Below are 18,717 nucleotides of genomic sequence, written 5' to 3' on the forward strand. Positions count from 1 at the left end.
GCCTTCTCTTGACTGGGTGATTCTGTAGGAGAGCAAATCTTTTAATATTCCTTGCATTCTAGTCTCTCTGATGAGGGCAACCCATTTGTCCAGGCTCGTTCATCTATTATTAGGAACTATCAGTGGACATGGAGCCTCTACAGTCCAAGATTCCTTGACTGAGTTAGAACCACATCTCTTTGTCACCTGCTGCCTACAGGAGCCCTGGAGCTTCTGGGAAATGGCACCCTGAAAACTGACAACTGCTTCACCCCAGTTGCCCCAGCCACTCTGGGTGGCTTCCAACAAACATAAAAGCATAATAAAACATCAAACATTAAAAACTTCCCTAGTCAGGGCTGCCTTTAGAGATGTTTTAAAAGTTGCATATAAAAGTTGCTTCCTGGAGTCCTCCTGGCTTTGGGAAGGTGGCTAGGGTGTTCTTGGACCCCATCAGAGCATCACATCTCCTCTCCCAATTCCAGAAAGTACTTGCCCAGCTTAGAGAAGGAGACGTGAGCCCATGTTCCAGAAGTACGATCCTGTAGTGAAAATAGGCATGCACTGTCAGGTGCTGAGAGTACAGAGAAAGGTACAGTGTTGCAGCAAGTTATTTAATTATCATGCATCATGTGATAACAATATACCAAGATCTTAATGAAGTTCTAGTAAAACATGTAATTGTTTTTCCTGGCCCTGAGGAAATTTTACACCCAAGGGCAACTGCTCAGAGGACTGGCATCATTTTTTTTCCTTCCTAGGAAACAAAGCACTGATACAAATATTAAAAAGCCACATGCATTATATGCTTTCCCAGTGGCGTAGCGTGGGGGGTGCAGGGGGGCCACACCGGGCGCAACATCTGGGGGTTAGGGTTAGGGGGCGCAAATCCATGGGTTAGGGGGCGCAAATTACTTGCCTTGCCTCGGGTGCTGACAACCCACGCTACGCCCCTGCACTTTCCTCAAAGGGGAATTGCCCCAGCTCCTCAATCATTTTGATAGCCTATTTCCACACCTCTTCCATTGGAACAGTATTATTTTTTCAATGCAGAAATCAGAAATGTACACAGTATTCCAAGTGTGGCCGCACTATAGATTTTGTGCAAAGCCATTGCAATGTTGGCAGTTTCATTTTCCCTCCATTTCCTTATGATCCCATGAGGGCAGACATTTGGCTTAGTGCAGGTCACCATTTGAGCCTGACTGACAATATTATAGCGTTTCTGACAATATTACAGGCCGTGTCTTGTCCTATAAGTAGTGTTCTCCTAGCTGGTGGAAAGCATGAAGGAAACCAGTTCCTTATTAACCTTATTTTGAGGGCTTTGGTTTTATTTCTGAGGGTCAGTAGCAAACTGAGTGGTGGGGCTGAGGCATGTACTTGACCTGACAGATGAGTCCCTGCTTCTTACTGGGAGGGGGGCAAGGTTGCTGGGGTGGTGATGCAGTTGAATAGGCGTGCCAGATTGGCTCTGCTGTTGGATTTCCACCATGCCAGCTTTGCTACTGCTTTCCCCTTTCCTCTCTTGCTAAGCAGGAACATCTCACCTGCTGGGAGGTCAAAGCCTCCACCTCACCCCACCTTTTGCCATTGCTAAGGGTGGAAGACATTCAGTTGAAGGGGGTGGAGAAAACAAACTGCAGAGGGAAGTGTGATATATAAGATATAACCAGTGCTTTTTTCCTAGAAAAATAAGTGCCGGTATTCACCATGGATGAGTGGCTGTGGTCTAAACCACTGAGCCTCTTGGGCTTGCCAATCAGAAGGTCGGTGGTTTGAATCCCCATGACGGGGTGAGCTCCCATTGCTCTGTCCCAGCTCGTGCCAACCTAGCAGTTCGAAAGCATGACAGTGCATGTAGATAAATAGGTACCACTGCAGTGGGAAGGTAAACAGCGTTTCTGTGCACTCTGGTTTCCATCACGGTGTTCCATTGTGCCAGAAGTGGTTTAGTCATGCTGGCCACATGACCCATAAAGCTGTCTGTGGACAAACAACAGCTCCCTCAGCCTGAAAATGAGATGAGCGCCGCAACCTCATAGTCGCCTTTGACGGGACTTAACCATCTAGGGGTCCTTTACCTTTTTAAAAACTTACTCACCATGTATGTGTCACACTTGTTAACCAAAAAGAAAAAAGAGGTGCCGGTACAGCAAACCCTTGAATAGCCCCTGAAAAAAGCACTGGATATAACAATATCCCTATCTTTTGTGCTTGTGTGCATTGCCAATTTTGTTCAGTGTAATAAGGACATCTTATGGAGCTGTTTCAGTTAGCAAGCTGATTGAATATCTGTCACACCACAGAAAATGTGCAGCACACTCACACACTGTTGCTACCTGCTAAAGTTGTTTTTCAACATCACACGTACAGGGGAACAAAACACCAGAAGAACATCTTGTTGTTTTCAAGTGTTGTAGTGTATCCGTCTGGTGCAGGTGATGTGAGCAAGGTAACAGAGTAAAGCATCTTTATATGACTCAAATGAGAAAGCTGTGTCTCATCTGGGGACAGAATTTAAACTTCAGAGGCCTGCAAGCCTACAAGAACTTCCCGCAAAACTTGGGATGGGGTGGTGTTCAACTTTGACTATAATCAACTCCAGAACCACTATTTGTGGCAGAAGTTGGACCGTTTCCAGAGCAGGCTTTCTTTAAAGGACAGGTAGATCATTATTTCCCCACACATCCCATTTTATAGGTGGTATGTGGTGGGAGTGAGGGGTGCACACTTACGGCAACACCACAGTAATAGACTTAGCAGTGTGGTAATTTCTAAGCTGGCAGTATACAACCTGACAGTATAAATATGCACATGAATAACAGGAGGAAGGATCAAAGCATTGGCTGAAAAAATATATGAAGCTGATAGATGGGGTCATCTGGAGACTGGGGCTGAGCTGTCACCAGCATGCTGGTGACCCCCAGATCCATTTCCCCTTTTCATCCGAGTCAAGTGAAGCCAGTGCTTTTTCTAGGAAAAAAAGAGGTGCCAGAACTCACTGTGAATGCCTTCCTTGTTCTGTTATAATGGCAATGGTGCCCACCTAAGAGGTGCTGGAACTGAGTTCTGGTGAGTTCCAGCTGGGGGGAAAAAACCTGAGAGAAGCTCTGGAAATGCTGAAATGGTGTCTGAAACTAGGGCTGGGTTGTGGCAGCTCATGGTTGATGAAACTGAAGCTCAATTATGACAAGATGGAGATGTGATGGTTCTTGGATCTAAGGATATGGTGCACAGCTGTATGTGTGAAGGTTCCATCACTGCAGTTGGTCACACTGTTTGCATGGAGGTTGGGGCCCCCACATCCACGTTGAGTAACACAGCAACACTAACACCTGAAGAGGGCTCTTCCAATAGATGTAAGCAGAAGACTCTATAGGTTATGCTTGTGCTGTGTTGATATGAACTATGTTGCACAGATATGCCTGATCAGGAAGTCAGAGATACAGCAGGAGAGATACACCTGCCTGATTCCATCTCGAGCTTTTCCTCCCAGTGGACTATTGGTACAAGCTGTGACAAGTGAAAAGCTAGATGTCCACCTGTATTTCTCCCATCTTCTTGATGGACTAGATGCAAAGTCAAGCTCCTTGTAAACCTCACTTTCGCAGAGAGAGTCCAGCGCTGATCTTTGTAGTCTCTATTGTAGCACATATAATTGCACCAGAATCTGAGGTTACAGTGAAGTTCCACAGCACCACCAGCATCCTTATAATCTAGAATGTGTCATTTCCAGCCCTAAGAGAAATGTCATTTTCAACCCTGATAGAAATGTCTTTTCCTTCACTTACGTAACTAATGAGACCAGAGGAAGAACCTTAACCACTTTCAACATATGTTTTCTGTCTGTCTTTTGAAGCATTATAATGCCAAGTGAAAAAGAAAGGAACAACTTGCTATTCATTTACTCTTAGTTGACCTCCTCCTTAATCCACCTTGTTTTACTTCTGAGCACCAGAGGCTGGCATGGACTGAGATGCACTAGTCCAGCCTCTTATCTTGCATCCAACCAGAATCTAAGCCCTGGGATTTGTTGGCTATTCCAGGACCTGTCTCCTTATCTTACCCAGTTTAACACAACCTTTCTGACATCACAACACCTGCCAGTAGGATTAGAGGCCAGCTCTTTGTAAAATACCTACCCCAGCTGGCCTTTCAACACCTTTATATTAATCCAAATCCTTCAATCTCTACCACTGCTAAATTCAGAATCACAGTTCCTATTTAACAGAGAGTTGCCACAGCAAATGAAGCAACACTACAGAGGTACATAGTGCTCACGGAAGGGCCTTAGTTCAGTGGTAGGGAATCTGTTTTGCAGGCAAAAGCTCCCAAGTTTAACCTCCAGCATTCCCAGGTAAGGTAGGGAACATCCCCAGTCAGGTAACGTGGAGAGTCACTGCCAGTCTCTGTAGATAAACCAGAGCTGGATGGACCAGTGAGACAGCTTTCCATGGGTATTCTGTGGAGGTGTAACATTCTAAGGTAGGTTCAGAGATGAGATGCACTGGAGTAAGAAACATTCCCTACCCCTACCCCCAAAAAAATCTAAAATGAAATGCATTTGGATACCTTCATCAGCCAGAAGGAAACAGATAGAAGCCAGGAAGCTTTTCAGGAAAACCTTCCAGGAGCCACATGCATTTAGAAGTTGTGGCATTTACAGCAGAGGTGGAGAACCTAAGAAACAGAGGATGAATGTGGCTCTCAAGGCTTCTCTCTCTGGTCCTCAGAACTCTCCTTGAGCCACTGGCCCTGCTAGTGTTGTTTTTTCCTGGCTGGACTGTGTCATTGTACTCTGGTAATGTCTCTGACTTATCAGGATGGAAGATAGAGAGGGTTGGGTGTGTAAACAAGCCTCCTGTACAAAGGCAAAATTTACATTTGTTGCCAGCTCTCTTTTGCCTCTGGCTCTTCCCACTGCTGTCGTGAAGGCCTCAAAAGATTGCTATGAATGGATTATGGCTCTCAGGCTGCCAAAGGTTCCTCACCCCTTATTTCAAGCCATAGGAAGTGACCACTCTTTTGCACAGGGCAGATCTACAGAGATGTCAAAGACTTTATTTCACTGCAGCAAAGGAAATCAAACAAATGTAGGACAGGCAGATAAGGCCACAGAATTATTGTTATTAAAACTCCTCCCAAATCTCCCTCCGGAATAAAACTAACAAGGAAGTGGGGGGGCAGGGGGGAGAAAACAAATCAAACAGAAATTTAGCAGCCTCATCTCTGAATGGCATGTTTTCAGTATCCCATACAGCATCTTTGTGGGCTGTTTAGTGACATGTTTACATCTGCTTCTGCCATGCAGGGCATTGGCAGCCTTCCAAGTTGAAGGTAATTCAGGTTATTATACTCTGAAGTAAAAAAAAAAACAAACAGTGACAACCCCCCCTCCTTTCCAATCTGGAGATGGGGTGGGATCAAGAGCAACAGCTGGGACGATGGTAAGAGCTTTGTAGTACTATTGCAAATGGGATTACACACACACACACACACACACACACACACACACACACCCATTGCTACAACATGCCTTAAAGTGATTGTAACAAAATATTTTAGATGCAGATTATAAAAAGCATAGAGCACCCACTTCATTGGTATCAGATCTCCCATTACAAAATTGTACAAAAAGAATCCAATGCCAGTACAAAGCTCTTCTTTCCACCCGTAATTTAACACTTGGAGCCTAAATCCATCGATTTGGCTGGTTGCTCTGCATCAAGATGCAGTTCCTCGCCTCTGTAATTCATAGCTAGGGGTGGAAGGGAAATCCATTTTAAGTGGGCTATACATGGATTTGGGGTGGTTGTAGCCTGATCAAATTTTGCTGGATCAAAATGACCCTTGTGTCAAGTGTCCATTTGTGTTCACTCGAGCATTTTTTAAAAGCCCGGCTAAATATATGCAAAATGATACAGAATGAAATACATATCTTATGCACATAATATGCATGAAAGAGTCAAGCTGCATATGGGACTGCACTTCTGGCACAAAATTCCACATGTATATAAATATATGCATCTTTTTTATATAGGTAAATGTATTGTGGTATCTGTTTATACACTTGTTACTCTAGGAAACTAGGAGTGTAAATGCATATAATATTCTTACAGTATTATACATGTAATAGTGCATGTAATGGGCAAGGATTGTTCATATTTTTAGCCGAATGGGGACACTGAGATTAAGGTGCGAGACTAGAATTAGGGGGGGAACCAGTGTGAATAAGCTTGATATCAAGATTTTCAGAAAGTGTCATCCCTCTTCCCAGCTAGGTGTATGTCTATTATTTACTACTTTCTGTCCTAGTTTCCCAGGCCTTTCCCCTTCTCGGCCCATCCCCTTTATGGTCTTCTCTCATTCTCTTCCTCTGGAACACTTTCTCCACCAATTCTCCTTCACCAACACCCTGTTATTACTATCCATTTTTACTTATGCCTGAATATCCTCATATTATGAGCAGCTCACCCAATGGCAGCATGACATCCTTGAAGTCAGTACAGCTCATCCAACAGGGACCATTCTGCTGATCTTGCCTCTCTGTGACATCACAGCAGGTCATCCCAATGCTGCCACCAAGCATCATCATCAATACTATGAACTGCCTGGATTGTTTAATTGGTTGGAGCATGGTGCTGATAACGCCAAGGTTGCAGGTTCAATCCTGGTAAGGGACAGCTGCATAATCCTGCATTGCAGAGAATTAGACTAGATGAGCCTCAGGTCCCTTCCAATTACACAATTCTCTGTGTGTATTACAATGCAGAGAATGGGGCAATTTAACCACTGCTAACATTCCCTGGGGATTGTCACCAAATGCACAATACAGGACTTTGGGGGTTAAATCATCACAACTTTTATTTACCTGACCCATCAAGAATCTTCCCTAAATGCAACTATAAGCTGAATATACAAATAGGACTAAACTCCCACTGTTTCCTCATACTGGGTCCAAGCTCGGCACCAGATGCTTGATGAAAGCTTTCACTGACAGCTCATCTTAAAGCTGAGCAGAGGACACCTGTTTACTTCACCCCACCTCTGCTGGTCAATGTTTCAAAAGATAAAACCTCCAATCAATTGCACCAATCAATGCCCAACAAGCCAGTCAACAAGTGGAGGTAGGTTGTCTAAGTAGCCTCCTCCCAAAAGCTGACTCCAGGTGTTCACCAGCCATCACTACCTGCCGTTTAGTTGTGGTGGTAAATTGTCAGAATAGCCGAATCAGAAAACGTTGCACCCACATTCTTAAGGAGAAGTGTCGAATAGGTGTGTTGGGGGGCGGGAATGTGTTCCAATGTTCAATCATGGGGCATCCCCAAATATTTTACTCAGCCCATGAAAATGCCACTAGCTTCACCCCATGGGAGAGAGGAATGCCACACTGAAACCAGAGGTTGCTTGGAAAATGCCAGCAGTCTTTCAAGGGGGCCACCAAGGTTTACTCCAAATGACCACAGTTGGCCAGCATCCTCTCACTCCTGCCAGGGGAAGTCTCACAATCTCTTCTCTAGATAAGGCATGTGGCAAATTTGTCCCTGTCTAATGGTTGTACCCAGGGCTCCTGAGACACACCACACATTGGGGGGGGCCCTCACCAGGGAACAAGGGGTGAGTGGAGATTTACATCAGGAACAAGGGGGTGGGAATGGGAGCCTGTTCTTTTAAGAAATGGTGGGAAATCTGGAGAAAGCAAAACAGCAGGTGCCTCAAGGGTCCAAGCCCAATCTTATGCATGTTCAGTCGGCAGTAGGTTTCCCTGGGTTCAGTTCTGCTTGCATTCAAAGACATAGCTTGAAAGATGGGAGTCATTCTTGGGTGCCCTTGGGGGCAGATGATTTGCACCCTTTACAGCTGCAATGGTAAAGATTGACATCAAAATTTTGTTCAATGTTTGCCAGCAACAGCTCAAGCCATTTTTCTGCCTGAGGCAAAGGACTGGATGGCGCATTCCCCATTCTGTACACGAAATCCGACTAGCCTGATAGTTGGATCCTACTTGATTAGTGGTGATGGAACAGTGTCTGCACCTCACTTGAGGGCAGGAAGCCAGCTTAAAGGCTGCAGGGCAGACCACACAGCACACATTTCTAGCCCATTTCTACCCCTCAGAATTTGCTGTCTGAGGCAGCTGCCTCATTCTGCCTCATAGAAGGGCCAGTCCTGATTGTGACAGCAACACTACCAAGCAACATTCTGTGAATAAGGAACTTTTTCTCAGTCAGGTGATGATCAGTTTTGCTGCCATGAATAAACTCAGTATTAGTTGTACGTATTCACTGGAAGGCTTTTTATTCCCATAATACTAATAAAATTGTAACAGAATCAAAATAGTCTGAAATTAATTAAATTATCCTTAAGAGCTTTTTGCATCCTCTTCAACAACATTTATGAGCTATGCCATCATTTTAGTGGCATGATATAATGGAGTGTGTGTGTAAGAGAGAGAGGGTGGGGGAGAGAGAGGGAGAGAGAGATTGGTACATGGTTTTGGTATATTTTTATTTTTTGTTCTATAAGGAAAGGCTGGACATTCACTCTACAGGTGATTCCTTATATTGAAGTGGAGAATTACCAGCCTGCAGGCCAACCTTGGAAGATGCCAGCAGGCCAGGGGGAATAGTTCGGCCCACAAGGGGATTTTCCCCAAACCATACCCACCCACGCAGCAGCTGACATCCCCAGTGATGTCAGCTGATGGGCAGGAGTACAAGGTTAAATCATGCATTGGCTGCATGCCCTGCTGCCAGCAGGGAACAGGATCGCACAGCCAAGGCAGTAGGATTTAATCTCCACTCATCGGCTGATGAGTGGGGATTAAAGTACTTCTCAAAAACGCTATTTGAAGCAGATTGTGTGCTTCTTCTGCAGTCAGTCGGGTGGCAGTGGCAGGCTGCTGATAGGAGCTGCTTCAAATAGCGCTTTTGGGGAGTAATGTAAGGCAGCCCCCATTTCAGCTGAAATGGGAGTGCTGGGGGTTGCTTCAAAGCACTTCTCAAAAACTGTGCAGCTGATCCCACTCCTTTTCATTTAACAGATTGCAGAAGCCCTTAAAACAGCCCCATACTCATGTCTCAGGCTGATATGGGATCATGAGGGCTGTTTTAAAGCCTTTCCCAACACTCCCCTTTCAGAGCTCTGAGACCAGGACTTTAAAGTGGGGAGAGATCTGCAAAGCTCTGCATTTGACAGGTGGGCAGCCAAACCCACCCGTCAATCATGCAGTGTCATACTGATGTGATGTGATTGACAGGTAGGTGGCCCTGTCCACCTGCTAAGCTTGGCCAATGAGGCTGATCATGATAAGGATTGGGCCTTGGGAGCCAAAAAGTTTCCCCACCCGGTGTATCTTCCTTAGATAGCCTCTCCAATCACATTTCTACTTATTAATGTTTGCCATGTTCCATTACTATCATCTAGAGACTTTAACAAATTGACATAGTTTTTAATAAGCCCTTAGAGTTTGATGATATAAACATGCTCTCATAATCTGAGTTCCCAGTAGTCTCTTAAGCACTAGGGGGGGAAATGATCTAATTTGTAAGCGCAAGAAGAAAGCTACCCATTGTTTGCTTATATGGGTCATTCTGTGGTATCCCTGTTGCATTCAGAGGATGCCAGTATAACACACTAGACAGAAAAAAAGATGCAATGAACTTCAATGAACAGGTTATCACTTCCCTCATCTGCCACAGCTTTCCCTACTTTCCATACTTTCATCTGTGTTTTACAGTAATTAACCACTAGCACAAGTAACTCCCATGTGAACATGTTCTAGGTCTGGATTGTGGGTGCTGAAAATCCAGATACTTCTTTAGATCTTTCATTAACCATAGAACCAACCAGAGATCTCTGGCTCATGAAGGTATAGCTTTCAAGCTGCCAGAAACACACACGTTCCAAATTGTTTGGTATAATCTATGCTAGTTATATGCTTACAATCACACTGCATCATGGTATTGTAGTCTTAAAGATGGGCACTAATTAATAGAGGAAAAAGTTGCATTATAAGATTTATGGTGAAAGGACTAACATCTGGCAAATATACAAACATCATAAGGATATGAAATGATTATTGATGTAAATGCACATACACAAGCACACTTCCTTCCTAAACCAGTGAATTTGTCTCAAGAACAGCCGATATCCGTATGGTTACTACAATTGTACAAGCAGGTTATGAATATGGTAGTCCTGAAATATTCTCTCTCTCTTTTTGCTTTTTTGTGATTTATTGGCCACAAACCTAGTTTCACAGTTCTTTTAATACAAGACAAGTCTAGTTTCATGGCTCCTAGCTCAATTTTAATTGGTTCTAAAATGATACAAAACTTTCCTTGTTGTAGTTAAAGCTGTACTTGACAACCTTTCAATTTGGCACCTGATAGATGATTTGATTGTTTATTTATATGCCTCTTCAAACTAGTGTATCTAAGGGGTGTAAAATACAAGTAAAATATAAGTTAGGTTGAACCACAATTCACAAATACCAGTTTGGGAAGTGGGGAAGCGTTAAGCTCAGAGCCCTATGAGTCTCCAACAAAGTGGTTCTGAGTTAGGAATCTTTACCCAGAAGTCTCTTGTTTATGACTGGATGAAGGGAAAGCAGAACTTGGTTTCTGTCTTTGCAAGTATTGCTGAGAGGTTTGGGGTACAGAGACGGGAGCATAGATGAGTCTCGCCTTTCTTTCCTCCAAAGTGTCCCCCTCTCTTCTGAAGTGGAAAAAGTGCTCAAAAGCATTATTTTTCACTCCAGCCTATTGGCTAGAAGCTCAGAGAGAGGAGAAAATGCCCACCTGCATCTAACAAAGCTTCGCCCCAGTCCATTTCCACACATGACAGTGCCCTTGTGCCCAGGAAAATAGCAATATCCCTATTCCAGAACAAGCATCTCTATACATGCACGCCCAAAGCAGACATGACTGCCACATTTCAAACACCAGTCGATGGATTGAGGGCTGTGGTGAAAGAGACAGAGTGAGATGACTTGCAAAGGACTGTCAGGGAGCTGTCAGCTCCTATCCCACCATGCAGAAAGGGATGCACAGAGGCTGCCATAGAAATGCTAAGTGGGCTGTTTACATTTTCCGAAGAGTAGGGGGAGGAGGAGGAGAGAAGGCAAAACTAAGTGATTATATTCCACATTTCAATATAAACAAGTGTTGTTAAATGGCAGCAGCAACAGTGGAGAGGAAGCAGGCAGGCTGAGAGGAAGAGGAGCAGAACCAGGGCTCACAGTGAACCGTGGTTTTATTACTGTCTGCAGTGATGAAACTGCCTAGGCGAGATCCTGGAAACAAGGCACTCCACCTACAATGTTAATCAGCCAGAAATAAGAGCTGGGTCCTGAATGTTATTTATTTCATCACAGTCACATTGCAGAGAAGACGGTCTCAAAATGCACACCATGCTGCAGAAGGTGCCAGTTCCCAAAGGTTATGAAGGTATATTTGGACAGAGTCCACCCCCCCCAAAAAAGCACCGCCTCTTTTTCAGCAAATCATACACCCTAAAGGGGCTTTTCAGCCCCCTCACTCTGTTTTGACAAGAGGATGCAAACCACATAGATTGGGCATGTGCCAACTGCAAGCTAACTCTACTCAGGGTAAGAACCAAAGTGGGGATAAATGGGAAGCATCGTAGGAAAAAGCAGTGTCCAACCACACTGTGTTTCTCTGTTTCCTCAAACCAGTGATGGTTCCAGCACACACAACCATTTCCATAACAGGATCAACATTTGCTGCCAGTGACACCTGAGGTGTCATAGCTTCTCCACATCCATGAAACCCGGAGGAACGAATTGGGGCCAGATTTTTGACTTCCTAGTGATTGCTACTGTGTATCTGAGAACATGCATGTTTACTCATCAGTACATATGCTTAGAAGCACATTAGGGAAAAGCTCCTCTTCCAAGATTGTCCGTCTTTCCTACTGTCTCTGCATACAATGGTGGTGTTACTCGCAAAAGAGTATGGAAGGAAACCCCCCACACACCTCTTTGATCGTCCCTTAGCATCTCCAGGAAATAGAAACAAATCACTAGGTGTGCCACACACAACATAGAGTCCTGCTACATGATCTCATTTCCTTTTTCTGTAGGTGTAAATGCATAGTGGCTGCCCATTTATCAATGGGCAAGGGGTTTAGAAAGTTCACAGTGGAGCCTCCCCAGCAATTTTCTGCTGGAGGATCTCTTGAATATGATTTCCCCTTTCTTCTTAATCTTAATTTGGTTCTAGAACACCAGTTTAATATATTTAGGGAATGTGAGTGTCAAAGAAAGTGATCAAGAGAGACTGCCCACTTTGATCTGTCATACTACATGCAAATGCCACCACTTCCACATCAACTGCCCAGCTCTTTCAGGGAACTGTAAACATCTGATGACGCTGGAGTGACATGATATGGCATAATCAAGGTGGGTCTCCATTCCTTATTTGCCCACCTTTCAATAGCTCTACTTGCTTAATCCCATTGGGACCCTCTTTTCCTTACCTATTCCTTTACTTTATCAGGAATCTCTGTGAGACAAAGCAGGATTTCACCTGATCTCAGGTGTTCCCTTCCAGTCCTGCTGCCTCTCCTGGTCTCCTGCCACATATCTCCAGTTTCTATTTCTTTCTATGACATCTCCAAAGATCCTCTGTCCTTGAACTGTATGCTTTCAGACAGAACAGAGTTTTATCTGCATAGCAAAGTTCTTCCTTAGCTTTAGAAGGTTTTTATTTTTAAATCCCTAGATGGTTTCCACACATTTCTCCTTCCTTCTTTTCCCATAATGCTTGTTCTAATAGAATATTGTAATTTCTCCTGCTCCCCCTTTCCAAACCCGTTTTTGATCTTTGATCTACTCCAGCATAAATTATTTTAGATTTCTAGCAGCAGTTTTTTTTTCCAAGGGAGACACACACCATGCAATTCCTTTGAACTCCTTTTTCCCCCTTATTAAAAGCAAAGCAAAAACAAGACTCATTTCCCTCCGCAAGATCTCTGTTACCAAAGGTCTTAGAAACATACAAATAAAGTTATGCATTTCCCCACAAATGCCCTTCAAACCCACCTCAAATGCTCTCTAAGACATTAAAGAAAAGGTTATGTTATATATACAATGAGAGTTTGATAGGAAACACCCCGGCTCTTACCTTTGATGAATCACATTTATCCCTGGTTTGGAAATATAATCTCCGGAAGGTACTTAGTTCTTCTTTCTATGCCATGCATCCTTGACCCCCCCCCCCTTCTTCTTCAAATGAAAATATAATGATTTTTTTAAAATCCTCAGTCGATCACCAGTTATGCAAAATATATTTATAGGAAGAAACCTTGGCAGATGGACCCTGATTCAGCGAGGTCCAAATGACTGAATCCTTCAGACTTCTTAGTAATATCCACAGCACCCAAAAAACCCGAGAGAAAACAGCAGAAGACGTGTGTGTGTGTGTGTGTGTGTGTGTGTCAGACAGAGAAGGAATAAACTTGCTCTCTCCCCCCCCCTTTCTTTTCCCAAAGACAATTTTGAACGACTAAGCAGCCCTGCAGGCATATGGCTCCAAACGCATCCCAGGGTACCACACGCAAGTGAGCATTGCAAGTCTCCAAGTTCACCTTAGCAGAGCTTCTCTGTGTATATGTGTGTATGCATGTGAGAACAGAAAAGGAGGGGGGATATCCACCCCTGTGCACACAAACACACAGAGAGACAGAGATGGATGGAGGGTGGGGGAAGAGAAGGGACGGGGGAAGAAAAACCCAGCAGACTCACTGGAGTGATCTCACGAAGTGCTCTAGATGGCAGAGCCGGCAAGGCTTGTAAGACAAGCGGTGCGGAAGAGGGAAGCGGGGGGGGGGGGACATAGAGGAGAAGGGGAAAAAAGGATCCACCCTCGCAAGCAGCTTGAGAAATTCTTACCTCTCCCGATGCCGCGCCGTAAAGAAAGTAGGCTCTGCAGCAAATGCATCCATCTAGGCGCCCATCTCCAACAACAAACCTCGTTCAATACTTTCCAAAGAAAAGCGCGGGGGGGACCAGTCCCTTCCCCCAGGAAAAAAAAAGCCGATTAAAAGCAAAAAAAAGTAGGCGGAGAGGCTTGGGAAGCGGCAGAGGCGGCGGGGTAAGGGTAAGACTTATGGGGACAAGGCACCCGAAACCAAATAGTCCCAAACTCTCCGGCAGGCTCGCTGGGCGACCGTGGCGCTGCGCCGCTTTGGATAAGCCATTGCGTAACCAGGGACCCGTAAGCTGGAGAGACGCTGCCCGGCATGCTTAAATCCTCGGCAGCCTCGGTGAACATTTGTCAGCAGAAAGCATGTCAGGGCTCTGCGCGGAGAAGGAGGGAGGGGCGGGGAGGCGAGAGGAAAGCGCTGCCGCCTTTCGCTCGTGGGTGCTGAAAAGCATTGCTGCTGCTGCTGTTGCTGCTGCTACGAAGGCGTGTGGAAGCAACTGTGCAAGGCGCGCACACGCCCCCCAAAAATGCAAGGGGGAAGAGGGGTAAACTCTATCGGTGATACAGCTTCCCCTCCATTCACACTGCTCTAGTGCTAAAAAGATGTTCTTGCAGACTTGCTATTTTAGGAACTTCGCTGCCAGGAGATGGGGTGTGGGAGTAGGGTGGGCAGGGACATGCAGTGGCGTAGCGTGGGGGGTGCAGGGGGGCCGGCCGCACCGGGCGCAACATCTGGGGGTTAGGGTTAGGGGGCGCAAATCCACGGGTTAGGGGGCGCAAATTCCTTGCCTTGCCCCGGGTGCTGACAACCCACGCTACGCCACTGGGGACATGATTCGGAGAGGAAGCTTGAGGGGGCTGGTTTCTGGCTCCCTCCGTGGCTTAGGAAAGTCTGCAGTAAATAGCTAGATGGTTGGGCTGACCAAGGAAGTCCCGCTCAGAGGAGACCTGCTGAAAGAAATGTACAGGACTAACACAGGGTCAATTCAATCCGATGGCTCTGCTGACAGCACAACTTGCTTGCTTGTTTATTTATTGAATTTGCACCCCATCTTTTCATCCAAGGAGCTCAAAGTGGCATGCATGGCTCTCCCCCTTCCTCATTCAATCCTAACAACATCCCTGTGAGGTAGGTTAGTCCGAGAGGCAGCAACTGGCCCAAGGTCATCCAGTGAGCTTTATGGCCAAGTGGAGAATTGAACTGTTGCATACCATGAGTATTTATGGAATTATGGTGCTGGAGGAGACTCTTGAGAGTCCCATGGACTGCAAGAAGATCAAACCTATCCATTCTGAAGGAAATCAGCCCTGAGTGCTCACTGGAAGGACAAATCCTGAAGCTGAGGCTCCAATACTTTGGCCACCTCATGAGAAGAGAAGACTCCCTGGAAAAGACCCTGATGTTGGGAAAGATGGAGGGCACAAGGAGAAGGAGACGACAGAGGATGAGATGGTTGGATAGCGTTCTCGAAGCTACCAGCATGAGCTTGACCAAACTGCAGGAGGCAGTGGAAGACAGAAGTGCCTGGCGTGCTCTGGTCCATGGTCACGAAGAGTCGGACATGACTAAACAGCTAAACAACAACAACAACAATACCATGAGTGGTGTGAGATTCCAGGGGTTTAGACCCAGGGATCTTTTGAAATGATGCACATTGGAGACTGCAGTGTCTTTATGATATATGGCTGATTTACACACACACACACACACACACACACACACAACCTGAGCCTACGATGGAGGCATACACAGCATACACCCCAAGAGGGTCCCATATCTCCAATTGCTGCAGCCTCCAATTCAAAACAGGCAGCCCACATTGTGTTCTGCCCACTCCCACCCCCAGGCTTGCTTTGTTTAAAAGACAGACACCTGTTGATCACATCACAGCCAAATGAAATCCTAAATTTTCCTCCTAATACAATTGTTTTCTAACTAATGCACTCAGGGCTTGGGGGGGGGGGAGAGCTGGTTCCTTCCCATTTGTTGGCTGGCACAGAGCCTTCGCTAATGGCCCATCTTTCAGGTGATCTTTTGAACACAGGGAGCAGAGAGTCTGATTTCCAGTTAACTCTCCAAGCATTGATTAAATTCTGGCATTTACTAGATCCAAGAATTATTGGTGTCTTGCACCCACAAACCCTGGCATAGGTGCCAACTTCCTGGGGCCCTGGGTGCCCAAGCACCCACAACATTCCCCATGAAGGAGCCAGGCACCCACAAATTTCAGTGCCAGGGCCATGCAAGCTGCATGGCACCCATGGCCCTGGGCACCCACAGTCACAGGGCCAAGCTGGCACTCCTGAACCCTGGCACCCACAAACTCATAACAGAACCAGAGTATCCCAGATCCTAGTCTGATGCTCTAACCACTACACCACGCTGGCTTTCATGCTGGCTTAGTTGGGTATAACCTACCCCAAAGCAGAATAAAGGTAAAGGGACCCCTGACCATTGGGTCCAGTCGCGGACGACTCTGGGGTTGCGATGCTCATCTCGCTTTATTGGCCGAGGGAGCCAGTGTACAGCTTCTGGGTCATGTGGCCAGCATGACTAAGCTGCTTCTGGCGAACTAGAGCAGCGCATGGAAACACCGTTTACCTTCCTGCCAGAGCGGTACCTATTTATCTACTTGCACTGCACAGCTAGGTTGGCAGGAGCAGGAACTGAGCAACGGGAGCTCGCCCCATCATGGGGATTCAAACCGCCAATCTTCTGATTGACAAGCCCTAGGCTCTGTGGTTTAACCCACAGCGCCACCCGCATCCCAAAAGCAGAATACCCACCCCTACATACAAATGTACTTGTACACACAGAGAGATGGAGGAAATGGGAGAAGGGGAAAACTGATTGAAATGTTGGGGAACAGGAGTATTGGGGAGGGGAAAGTGACCAAGGCTCTATGCTGATTGATTATTCTCACTCATCAAGATTTCTCTTTCTTCTTATATGGCTCTGTTTTGCATATGAGTCTTGAGGGATGCCAAACATGAGTTACAAGGGAACCGGATTATCTTGGCATCTGGTTGGCCACTGTGAGAACAAGAGGCTGGACTAGATGTGCCTGATCCAGCACTAATAAAGCTAAAGATTGTTTTGATTTAGAGGACCAACACAGATGTTTGAATAACCACAACATTTTCTCACACTGGATTAAAGGAATTGGGGTCAGTTTATACAATGGATTTGGTAGGAACCTCTGGGTGCCATACAGATGTGAAGCCATAGAAACATCTAGCCAGTGATGCATCTAGAAGGAGAGGGGAGACACCCCCCTCACCTGGCTAGACCATACATCATCCTAGCTGGAGAAGTACAATAGTCAAGTGGCTAGTCTGGGCTTGTGGCATCTGGAGCTGGGAAGACAGAGAAGTTTCACTTGCTCTCCATGTTGCAACTAAAGCTATGGGTTTGGAGAGGGCCTCCCTGGAAACCTAATGGAGGAAAAGGAGATCAATCTGTAACTAACTGTGAACAATCAATTGAAATTGAAGTAACCCACTATCTTAGGACCACAGTTTCCAGTGATCTTCAGTCCAAAGAAACCTAAACCAAGGTTGGCTCTGGCATGAGGTCTCTGTGACAGTATAACCATGATAAACCCAGGTTTGTTTCCTGGTAATCTGTGAAATGGCATTTAGAAACCGTAATTTATCCATGACTTACCAAAAGCCTACCAGCCATGAGAAGATGGAATTGGCTGCCCTTGATGATACCTCGGAAACTTGAACCAAACTACAAAGCAAGCATTTCTCTCCTCCTGCCTGGTTTCTTGAAGTAAAGAGACACTGCAATGCAGGCTGCAGGGGATCAATGGTCCATAAAAATGGATCCTAAATAATAATAATAATGTGGATAGCTTTAGAAAAACGTATCACATTGATTCCAACACACACTTATTTAAGTTATTTTTACCCAATCTTTCTCTCTCTCTCAAAAATGAAAAGGCTGTTGATCAGCAATAATCTCTGCCTTAAATCCTGGAAAGTTGTTGTCAATCAGTGTCAGCAATACAGAGCTGGTCTGATTTGGTAGCTTCCTATGTTCCTCAAGAGGCTTAAGAATATAAGGACAAAATACAAGCTCTGCTGGAACAGACCAAAGGTTCATCTAGTCCAGTATCCTGTTCTCACAGTGACCAACTAGATGACTATTGGAAGCCAGCAAGCAAGATATGAGCAGAACTGTTCTCTACATGTTGATGTTCTCTAGCAGTTGGGTTTTAGCGGCATACCATCTTCAGTTGTGGAAGTAGTTTGCACATCAATCATGACTAATAGCCATTGATAGTCTTATCTTCCATTAATGTGTCTAATCCTCCTTTAAAGCTGTCCAGGTTGGTGGCAATCACTATATCTTGTTGTAGGAAGTTCCAGAGTTTAACTATTTGATGTGTGAGCAAGTATTTCCTCTTGTCTCTCTTGAATCTTGCAACATACAGCCTCACTAGATAACCTTGAGTTTTTGTATTCTACACAAGAGAGAAAAGCTTTCTTTAGACACTTTCTTCACAACACAACACTTATATTACGTTCCCCCTTATAAACTACACTTCTACATGTCTTATAAACTTCTGGTTCATAAACTTATAAGCTAAGAAGGCAGACATGTAGCATTCTTTTTTAGGGTGTGTGTTCCATCCCATTGATCATTTTCTGAACCTTTTCTAGATCTACATTGCCCTTTTTCGAGGTGTGGTGACCAGATCTGTACACAGTATTCAAAGTGCAGTCACACCATAGAGCTGCGTGATGGTATTGTGACATTGACAATTTTATATCCAGC

At 45.2% G+C, this 18,717-nt stretch overlaps 1 protein-coding gene across 5 annotated transcripts in view; it reads right to left on the minus strand.

The window, feature by feature from the left end:
• The window catches only part of LRFN2 (leucine rich repeat and fibronectin type III domain containing 2), a 246,604-nt gene extending 232,102 nt beyond the window's left edge, over nt 1-14,502 (minus strand). For 2 of the 5 annotated variants that reach the window (XM_053382946.1, XM_053382947.1), the window contains exon 1: nt 13,131-13,766. The gene's annotated coding sequence lies outside the window, so the exon portion shown is untranslated. Of the gene's footprint in view, nt 1-13,130; nt 13,767-13,897 lie in introns of those variants that run through there. The other 3 variants (XM_053382945.1, XM_053382948.1, XM_053382949.1) reach the window with 3 other exon arrangements.
• Between the last annotated feature and the right edge of the window lie 4,215 nt (nt 14,503-18,717).

This window comes from Podarcis raffonei, chromosome 3 (genome assembly GCF_027172205.1).
Source record: "Podarcis raffonei isolate rPodRaf1 chromosome 3, rPodRaf1.pri, whole genome shotgun sequence".
In the NCBI taxonomy this organism is placed as follows: Eukaryota; Metazoa; Chordata; class Lepidosauria; order Squamata; family Lacertidae; genus Podarcis; species Podarcis raffonei.